Source organism: Balaenoptera physalus (genome assembly GCF_965194825.1).
Source record: "Balaenoptera physalus genome assembly, chromosome: 18".
In the NCBI taxonomy this organism is placed as follows: domain Eukaryota; kingdom Metazoa; phylum Chordata; class Mammalia; order Artiodactyla; family Balaenopteridae; genus Balaenoptera; species Balaenoptera physalus.
Window position 1 is genome coordinate 40,303,079 of NC_138899.1, and position 10,010 is coordinate 40,313,088.

At 31.7% G+C, this 10,010-nt stretch overlaps 1 long non-coding RNA gene across 1 annotated transcript; it reads right to left on the bottom strand.

Annotated features, from left to right (window-relative positions):
* Positions 1-496: 496 nt before the first annotated feature.
* LOC309647678 lies at positions 497-3,756 on the bottom strand. The gene is made up of 2 exons (XR_014256249.1): positions 2,673-3,756; positions 497-2,625 (listed from the first exon to the last, which is right to left on the bottom strand). It is a non-coding gene; the product is annotated as an uncharacterized lncRNA (long non-coding RNA).
* Between the last annotated feature and the right edge of the window lie 6,254 nt (positions 3,757-10,010).

Consider the following 10,010-nt stretch of genomic DNA (forward strand, 5'->3'; position numbering starts at 1 on the left):
TCATTGGCAATCAATCTGGAGGCTACTAGAATGCTGAAAAGAATACTATTGTGTTAAGTTCCACCTGAGGACTAGTAACCAGTCTACCATTTGTGTTACTTAAATTACTTACAAGATTTGCATAAACTATATATATATATATATATATATATATATAAATACTCTCATCCATGTGATAGGCATAGCAATATTTGTTCTCTCTGACATGCACATGTCAAGCTCAAATGAAATCCACTTGTGAATGAAGGATGCACTCTGTGAAGAAACTGATGTGGCCATAGATGTTGAAAAAGAAGAGTACTAACTTTCACAGCAACTGTGACAGATGTTCAGACAGACGTATCAAATTTTTCAAAGAAAGAAAAATAGGAAAAAAAAGTAAGAATCTTATAATAACCTCAGCTTTTTGCCTTCTCTAGTATTATCCAGGGTTCTGTTAAATCTATATCTTTTATGCTATCTAAAGAATTGTTAAAGTTTTCTTGATTTTTGTCTCTTTTTTTCTCATTTCATAAGTCATTGCATATTTATTCTTAAATTGTTCATGTAAATACTTGGTTTAACAAATAGTAAATATCACCCCTCTACCAGAATAAGATGAGGACATTTGGGTGAGTTACCTCATCATGCCATCTATAATATTACCATCTTGTATTTTATTTCTTCCTTTTTTTCTAAACTCCACTAGTTAATATACTTATTAGAATTATTGTTCTACTAGCAATGTTTATTTTGACTTGCCTATATATTTACTAGTCTCTGTTCCCTGTTCCTTCTGTCATCCGTCCAAGTCAGTCTTTTAAATTTCTTATTTCCTTTCTGAAAATAAACTTGAATCATGCAACTGAGAATAAGCAGAGACTATTCATTCAGTGATTACTATAGCAAGCTGGGCAACCACTACCATTTGCTTTGGCAGAGACTCAAAGGCTCAGAGACTTCAGGAGTGTTCTTATTGGAGGTTGTTGGCATGGGGAAACTGGAGGAAGACTAAGTAGAAATGGGGCATCTTATGTAATTGTTTGGGAAAGCATATTTTGTTTCATCTGTGTTGTGCTGTGTTAGAGAAATACAGGCAAATTATAGGGAAGTTGGTAGCTGGTGACCAGGTCTTGGTCATTCCTGGGCAAATGGCTCCAGAATTTATTGTTTGGCTTCCTGGATGTTTGCTGCAGAGTTTTGGGGTGAGAGTCCCATTCTCGTATATAGTCTGGCCATTGTCCATTTGTATATTCAGTCTCTCACCTTATTCCTAAGGACACTGTAATTATTACTCCAAGATCTTTGAGTGGTAAACCTTCTCATTTGTTGCATTTAAATATATTTTTGGTTTGTCCCCACTCTTTAATAACAATTTTTTCTGAATTGAGAATTTCATTGTGTTGGATTTCTTCTCCACAAAAATTTGAAGATATCTCAATGTCTTCTAATAGCAGACTTCTTCTTCTAGTGAAGAATAGATGTTTTAAAATTCTTATTTCTAGAATATGTGTCCTGCCTCTTTCACGAACTAGCTGATTCTCTCTCTCTCTGTCTCTCTCTATATATATATACATATATACTTGGATTTCAGCTGAATCGTTGCCTAGTCAGAAAATTTCTGACCATCCTGTGAAAAGTAGGCCCTTCACTAGATTTTCATTTTGTTTATGTTTCATATTTGCTATAATATTTATTACAACTTAAAACAATTTTTACTTATCTGTTTTCTTTCTCTCCCTCTAGAATATACATTCTTTGAAATCATGTACTCTGTTTGGTTGTAATATTGGGATTTCTGGGCTTACTGCAGTAACCAGAATGTTTTTGTAATTACAATTGTCTTACTTCTATACTCTTCATATTCTTTGGGAGCATGTTGTTTATGTAAATTTTTAAATCAAAAGTCATAAAATCTAATAATAATTTGGAAGTTAAAAGAATGTGTGTATATTATAATTCTTGTTCTTTTCCAGCAAATATATTTAAACCAGATTTGAATTCATATAAAGGGTAGGAAATAAGAGAAAAATTGTGATCTACTCTTACGAATGAAGGAGAATGTATAGCGTATATAAAACATATAGAGTTTTAAAATTTTAAACATTTTTAGAGGGCCCGTAAGCATTATTTTATGACAAGATGTTTTGGAACTTTTTTATAAGTGTGCATGCATAATAGATATGTGTAATGTACTTCAGTATTTTACAGACACAAACTGATTAAAAAGAGACACAGTGTGGCAGTAGAGATAAGATACAGTCATTTAAAAAAAAAGACATTCAGCTTTTCACAAGTAGGATTTGAGGTAAGAGAAATGACATGAGGCATAAGTCACCTTAATAAAGGGTTGTAACAGATCACTACTTGTCAGTTTCAGCACAAGCAGGAACTTTAGGAAATAAGAATGTTTTATTCTTTGAGAAAACCATCACAAAAATAATCAAAGCCTTTATACCCTTGAGGGATGTCTCTTAAAGGATTTGATTAGTTCTGGATACCTCATTTTAAGATGGACATCTACAAACAAATTGAATCCAGACATTGTAACAATGGGGCATAAAGATGTCATGTGGAAAGATACAAGGGACTAGAGAACTTTAGCCTGGAAGAGACAACACTTAAAGCAGCATACCAAATTGTAAACTTATATATATATATATATATATATATATATATATATATACATATACATATACATATACATATACATATAATATTGTTTTATGAAATAAAAATGTGCCTTAGTCTGCATAGGTGCAGAATCCTTAAGTAGAGTCAACAAAAGAATGTGCGTTGAGAGACTGCTTTCTACTATAGACCAAATGTTAGGATGTATTTTCTGACAATGAGAAAGGTTAAAAATAAAATAGGCTAATGTGGTGGAGTAATAAACTGCATTTGAGGGCTGCTATTCAAATAAAAGATGGTTGACCCCTTTCCAGAAATATTATACATAAATGTATAAATGGATACATTATTTCAGTTAGCATTTCAACTATTAGACTTCAGATATGTCATCAAAATTCCCATGATAAGCAAAGGTGCCTTACTCACTAGCCATTGTAAGATGAAGTTGAAAGTCTTTTAAACATAATTAGTGATATTTTCATTTTTAGAAAACCAAAAACAAATGATAAATAAAGCTTTGATGCAAAAATTCTACTCAAATTTCCAGGTATATGGGAATTTTCAGTGCCCAAGTAGCTATTATGTACAACTTTGATAGAAAATAAAAGTCATCATAGCATGACATTTTTTACTAATAACACTGACTTAACTGGTTCCCACTTCTAATTTCCTTCTGCTTCCCAACAATATTTATCCCAATACAGTGAGCAACATCTTTTTCAGTAATTTTCCTTTTGATTTTGGGTTACTGTATACATCTGACAAACCCATGTAGTATAAAGCAAAGTGGAATTGCAATCTTATAAGAACTACATGACTTCATGAACCTGATGAAGTAAAGTTAGAATTACTTGGGTCACAAGTAAAGAAAGTCTTTGACAAATGAAGGTGTAGCAGAGTTAGACTGGTTAAAAATTGAAGAAAAATATTGACAAGAATGATGATAGAAAATATGCTTCAAAAGAGAATGATTTGACTATCAAAGAATTGAAAGAGGTCCTTGGGAAATTTGATGAAGCCCTAAAATATTTTGGCAAAATGGCCTTCTTTGTGACTGTTCTGTGAAACATCACAGTGTAATATGCTATTAAATTTTGGCAAAATTACAAACCCAAACAAATACACAAACACAAGTTAGCTTAATGCATTCTTGAAGTATTCAAATAATTAATGTCATTAAAATAACCTTATCTTATTGTACCTTATAAGATAAATTGAATTGTTTTAAATATTTATATTATTTTAGATGCATTTTCTAGATAAAATCATAATCACATCTTTTTTTAACCATTCTTCTATGAAATTATGATGAATGTTTTAACTACTTTAAAGTGTCTTTTTTTTAGAACTAATTATGTGTATATAATGGTGATCTCTCATGTGTTCTTTTAGCAAGTCTCATAGGATGTCATTTTTGTGCTACTGACAATGAGTGTTATTATAATTTGTGAGTGTGAAAAGTGATTTGTAAGTGCTAAACTGCTGTACCACTGATTTTAAAAAATCTTTTCATCAGCAGTACATCAAAATTACAGCTAATATTATGGCTATAGCCACACAGAACCTGTACATTTCTTACAAACTACAAAAGGAACCCCAATATATTAACTACATCATTCACTACCCACTACTGATTTTCCAGGAAGAATATTAATTTTTAAAAAAACTGAAATAACACAGTTAAAAAAAGATTTTGGAGTTGGTATCACACATAGATGAAAAATAAATTGACATAATATCCTGTGGGTAAACCTTCAGCCATTTAAGAACGTGCCAAAAGTTGTAAATATAACTTACAGAAAGAAAAAAGTAATTAACAGTGAGTCTCTGTGTTTGGCAAGATTATAGTCTGTATGTATTAGGATTTGTGCATCTGTGACCCAGCAGGTTGTTAAATTGTTCAGCTATCAGAGACAGCATTTGCCATTTGTTCAGATGAGGTAGCTTGCTAGAAACTACATAAAGCTGCTTTAAAAAGAGACTACTAGTATTTGTTTTTCAAATTTCTGCTGTCTTGAAGTGTAATCATCATTAATAGGTATGTATTTCAAAATATAAAGGCCTACATTAAAATTTACTAGGCATTATTCAAAGTATGTTATAAATTCATTGGCTTATAAGTCTATTTTATGTTTATTTTTACACGTTATTTTTGTTTTGCTCCATAGTCTTCATAGTGTTGAAAAACTTTATACTTGTGAAATTGATAGAAGGTTATGAGATTTATTGATGTAATTCAGAGTGGGTATGTTGTTCTTTTGTTCCAGTATGATTTTATATTATCAGTTAAATGAGAGGGCTGAAATTCTTCAGATAGTTAACTAAATTTTCTATTTTGTTAACTTGTCATGTATAGGCATATCAACAGAAATTTCTTCACTTGAAAGTCAGTGTAGGTCTGTTATCCTGAATATTTTGACAATATTTTAAGAATACTATCCAGTGTAAGTTCAGGGAGTATAATAATTGCTAGCATTTTTGACATTACTGTATGCTCCCTTAGGTGTTTTGCATAAGTTTGGCCATTATATCCTCAAAAGAATCTTGTATGGAAATTTTTAAGCTTATTTTACAGATGAAGAAACTGAGAAAAGAGCAATATAAGTAACCTTCCTAAGTATGTTCACCTAGCAAGGTATAGTTCCAAGATTTTGCATGGCATTAGCAGTCTGACTCTTGAAAGCTCAAGACTGACAGCTCACACTTAAGTGACAAGCTGTTCTTTCTCTGCTATTGTACCTTTTAGAAAATATCACATAAGCACATACAAACATGCATTTCATAGCAACTTAAAATTTAATTCTATAATATCCACCTAAAGAAATTTGGACATAATTTTTTTAAAAAAAGATTTTAATGTGTTACAATATATATATACAATATCCCTTCCATTTCAACCACTTTTAAAAGTACAAATCAATAGCATTAATTACATTCACAGTACTGTGTAATCTATCACCACTATTGATTTCCAAAAGTTTTTATCACTCCAAACAGAAACTCTGTTACCATTAAATAATAACATTCTCCACTATTCCCAACCCCTGGTAACCAGGGGTTACTTTTTGTCACTATTCCTCTATTGTAGGTATTTCATGTGAATGGAAACATACCGTAATTTCTTTATGTGTCTGGCTTATTTCACTTTATCAAAATTTTTTCAAGGTCCATCTATGTTGTATCATATATCAGAACTTCGTTCCTTTTTATAGCTCAATAATATTCCACTGTATGTATACATCACATTTTATTTATCCATTCATCTGTTGATGCACACTTTGGTCATTTTCATCTTTGGATATTGTGAATAATGTTGCAATGAGTACTGGCGTATGAGTATCTGGCTGAGTCACTGTTTTCAATTCTTAGAGTATATACCTACAAATGAAATTGCTGAGATGCATGGTAATTTCATGATGAGTTTTTTGAGGAGCACTAAACTGTTTTCCATAGCAGCTACCACATGCAACATTTTACATCCCCACCAGTGATGTGCAAGTGTTCCAAATTATTCACATCCTTGTCAACACTTGCTATTTTCTGTTTTTCATTTTGTTGTTTTTTAAAAAGTAGCCATACTAGTTATATTATCTCATGGTTAGAATTTGCATTTTCCTAATGACTAATAATTGTAAGCATCTTTTCTTGTGCTTACTGGCCACTTGTATATATTCTTTGTCTATTCAAGTCCATTGTTGATTTTTTAATTGAGCTGTTTGCCTTTTTGTTGAGTTGCAGAAGATCTTTATATATTCTATTAAACCATTATCAGATACAGTGTTTGCAAATATTTTCTACAACTTCTTAGAGTGTCTTTTTTTTTTGATGATGTCCTTTTATACTCACAAGTTTTTAATTTCGATGAAGTACAATTTGCCTGTTTTTTCTTTTGTTGTTCATGCTTTTAATGACATATCTCAATTATCAATATATTTCATTAGTGCATATGTCTATTCTTATGCCAGTGAAACATTGTTTTGATTACTGTAGCATTGTACTAGGTTTTGAAATCAGGAAATGTGAGTCTTTCATCATTGTTCCTATTTTTTAAGATCATTTTGGCTATTTGAGCCACTTGCAACTCCATGTGAATTTGATGATTGGCTTTCCCATTGCAGCAAAAAAGTGCTGTTGGAATTTTAATATGGATTGCATTGAATCTGTGAGTCGCTTTGGGTAGAACAATATCAAGTGTTCTTATCCATGAATGTAGGATATCTTTACATTTCTTTACAAGATTTTCACCTCTTTGACAATTTACTCCGAGCTATTTTATTCTTTTACATGATATTATAGGTGGTACTGCTTTCTCATTTTCTTTCTCAGATTGTTCATTGCTGGTACATAGAAACACAACTGATTTTAATGTGTTGATTTTACACCCTGTAGTTTTGATGCATTTGTTTATTGCTCTAGTTACTTTCTTGTGCATTCTTTGGGAGAAAAAACAAATAAACAAACACCTCTCCCAATTTTTGCAAATAGGCTCTGTGCTGGAGCACTCATTTGACTTTTTTTTAATTTTTAAAAATATTTATTTATTTATTTATTTTGGCTGCACCAGGTCTCAGTTACTGCACGCAGGATCTTCGTTGCCACATGTGGGATCTTCATTGTGGCATGAGGGATCTTTAGTTGCAGCATGCAAACTCTTAGTTGTGGCATGCATGTGGGATCTAGTTCCCTGATCAGAGATCGAACCCGGGTCCCCTGCATTAGGAGCGCAGAGTCTTAGCCACTGGACCACCAGTGCTTTCATTGAGCCTAGGAATCAGCTCCAGGTGAAAGCTTAGGGTTTTCTCAGGTCTTTTCTTGGGCATGTTGTGACCTTCTAAATTCTCCTATATACATTTGCATGTCCTAATTTCCCAAAGACACTCTCAGCAGATTTTTCTCCCAGGTGGTCTATTGTATGTTTCCACTGTAATGTTTTAATGTCAGGTTACCTGTGAGTCTTCAGTTCTGCTTACAGTGTTTTCAAGTAATGCACCATTTCCAGCTTGAGAACCACGTTAGTCAAGACAGATCCAAACACCAAATCCTTCAGGTAGTCCTCAGACAGATTAGAACAGACACGCACAAAGCTTTTCAACTAAATTTATGCTCTCTATGCTCTCTTAAACTGCAGACCAGAGTCCCACACTGGGAACTCAGACTTCCGTCTTTGAGAGCACACTGCACTGGGAAAGTGGTGGGGCAAGCACAGATAAAAATGCTGCAGTTTTCCTACCATTATTAAGTTGCCTTTTTCTTAATCCAGCTTTTACTTGGTTGCTGTAAACCTTTGACTCTTCCAGAGTTCTAACAAAGCTGGTTCTGATAGTTTCTGCTTGTTTTTGATGTTTCTGTGGGGGGTGGGGAGGAGCAAGAGCTAAGAGCTGCCTACTATGCCATTTTGTTCATGTTCTGAAAATAAGTTGCTGTTATTTATATTTAAGCTCTTAAAAATAAATTTAATTATCTTTACAACTAAGTTTAGAGTATAAGAGAAGAAAGTTGAAAATGTGGATAATTATGAATTGAAGAATTTGTGACTGGAAAAATGTTATAGGATTCACATTTTTCAAAATATATTAAAAGATTTTCAATATTTTTAATGAGATATGGGAAACTAATTATGCAACAAAAGGAAATGGTTAAATAAGGTATAAACTATTTCAATATGATGGAATACCAACACAGTACTAAAATTGTTTTCCTAAAAGAATTAAAAGTTTTGGAGAAACTCTGACAATGTAATGTAAACAAACAAAAAAAAGCATACCTCCTAATTAAGAAGGAATTTGAATACATATATCTACTCTGCTATATCCTCAAAAACCATTATAGCAATGGTAAAGATTAAAAAAATAATTTATATATGTAAATTATTTGTTTATTTTCTTATGGCATAGTAAACACCCAGAAAGGAGAATAGTAAATGACATATCATCAACAAACTATTGATGTTGGAAATAAAATGGATCCGTTCTAAAACTATTTAGAAAAGCTACCCAAATTGAATCCTTGGTTAGCAGTAAGGAAAGCTAAGAAATGACTGAGTTTATACCTCAAAATATTCCCAAAGCTTTCACCTACCACTGAGAATGGGGAGGAGGGCAAAAATTAGGCTAAAATAAGGAGATTTAATTAACAGACTGCAAAGAATATTTTACATTTCTTGATGCCCTACAATATCAAAGAAAGCCAGTATCTGCCATCTTCTACTGTGGAAAAAAAGCCTGAGAATTATTCTCTGAAGAGGGTAGAACAAAGGGTCTCTTTTTGCATCTCTATTTAAAGTCATTTTTGCCAAATTTCATTTTCTTTGTGTCGGTCAAGGATGTTTTTCTTTTCTTCCTTTTTGGTCTCCTCAATCCTTAACAAAATTTTGTTCTTTAGATATCTTATCCTCTGTTCATATATAAAAGTATATGACTAGTTGATTAGCAATTCTCTGAGCTACAGAGAAAATAACATTTTAAAAACAAACCTTTAAGCTAACAAATGAAGTCTATTTAAAAAAGGGAATGATAGAATAAAATTAGACTCTAGAAAAAAAAGACAAATTCTCAAGAAAAAGAGGGGAAAATATTGCATTCATGAAGCAAACAGGATGATTATATATAATATATGTGGGTATACACATAAATGTATGTGTGTACATGCATATGTATTACATATATGTATAAACAAAAGGACATTGTTTTGCAATTGGAAATTAAAAAATCAATACTATGGTTGAAAGATAAAGTTGAGAAAATCTTGCAGAAAGAAGAGAAAATAAAAAAATGAAGAAAAAGACAAGAATGGAGAAGAGGATAAGAAGTGTAAGAAAATGAGAGACATGTTCCATTAATTCAAATATCCAAATAATAGGAGTTTGAAGAAGAAACTACATGAGATTAAAAAGAAAAATATATTAAATAAATAATTTGAGTAGTTTTCATAGGTATTAAGGGCATGCTGTTTTTTTAATTTCAATGCTTCATTAAATGTGCATAACTAGTTGAGAAAACTAGACCAATGCCAAAGGAACATCATTGTGAAATTTCAGAATATTGGGTTAAATGGGAAGATCCTATAATATTCCATATGAAAAAAAAAACAGTGTACACACTGAGACACAGTCATTAGTATGTCCTCAGGCTTTTTATGAGAAACAATAGAAACTAAAAAGAAGTGGAAAATACCTTAAAAATTCAGAAGAAAAGTGAAAACTAAACTAGATTCATAATCAGGCAAACTATCACTCAACTGTTAGTCTAATATAGACATTTTTATAGATTGCAGGGACTAAAAAATTAAAGTTTTTTACTTAGATCTGAATAACATACATACAGTAATCATGAAATAAATACAAATATCTATTTAACCAAAATTATGACAAATCATAATGAGAGGATGGGGTGATGGGTGGA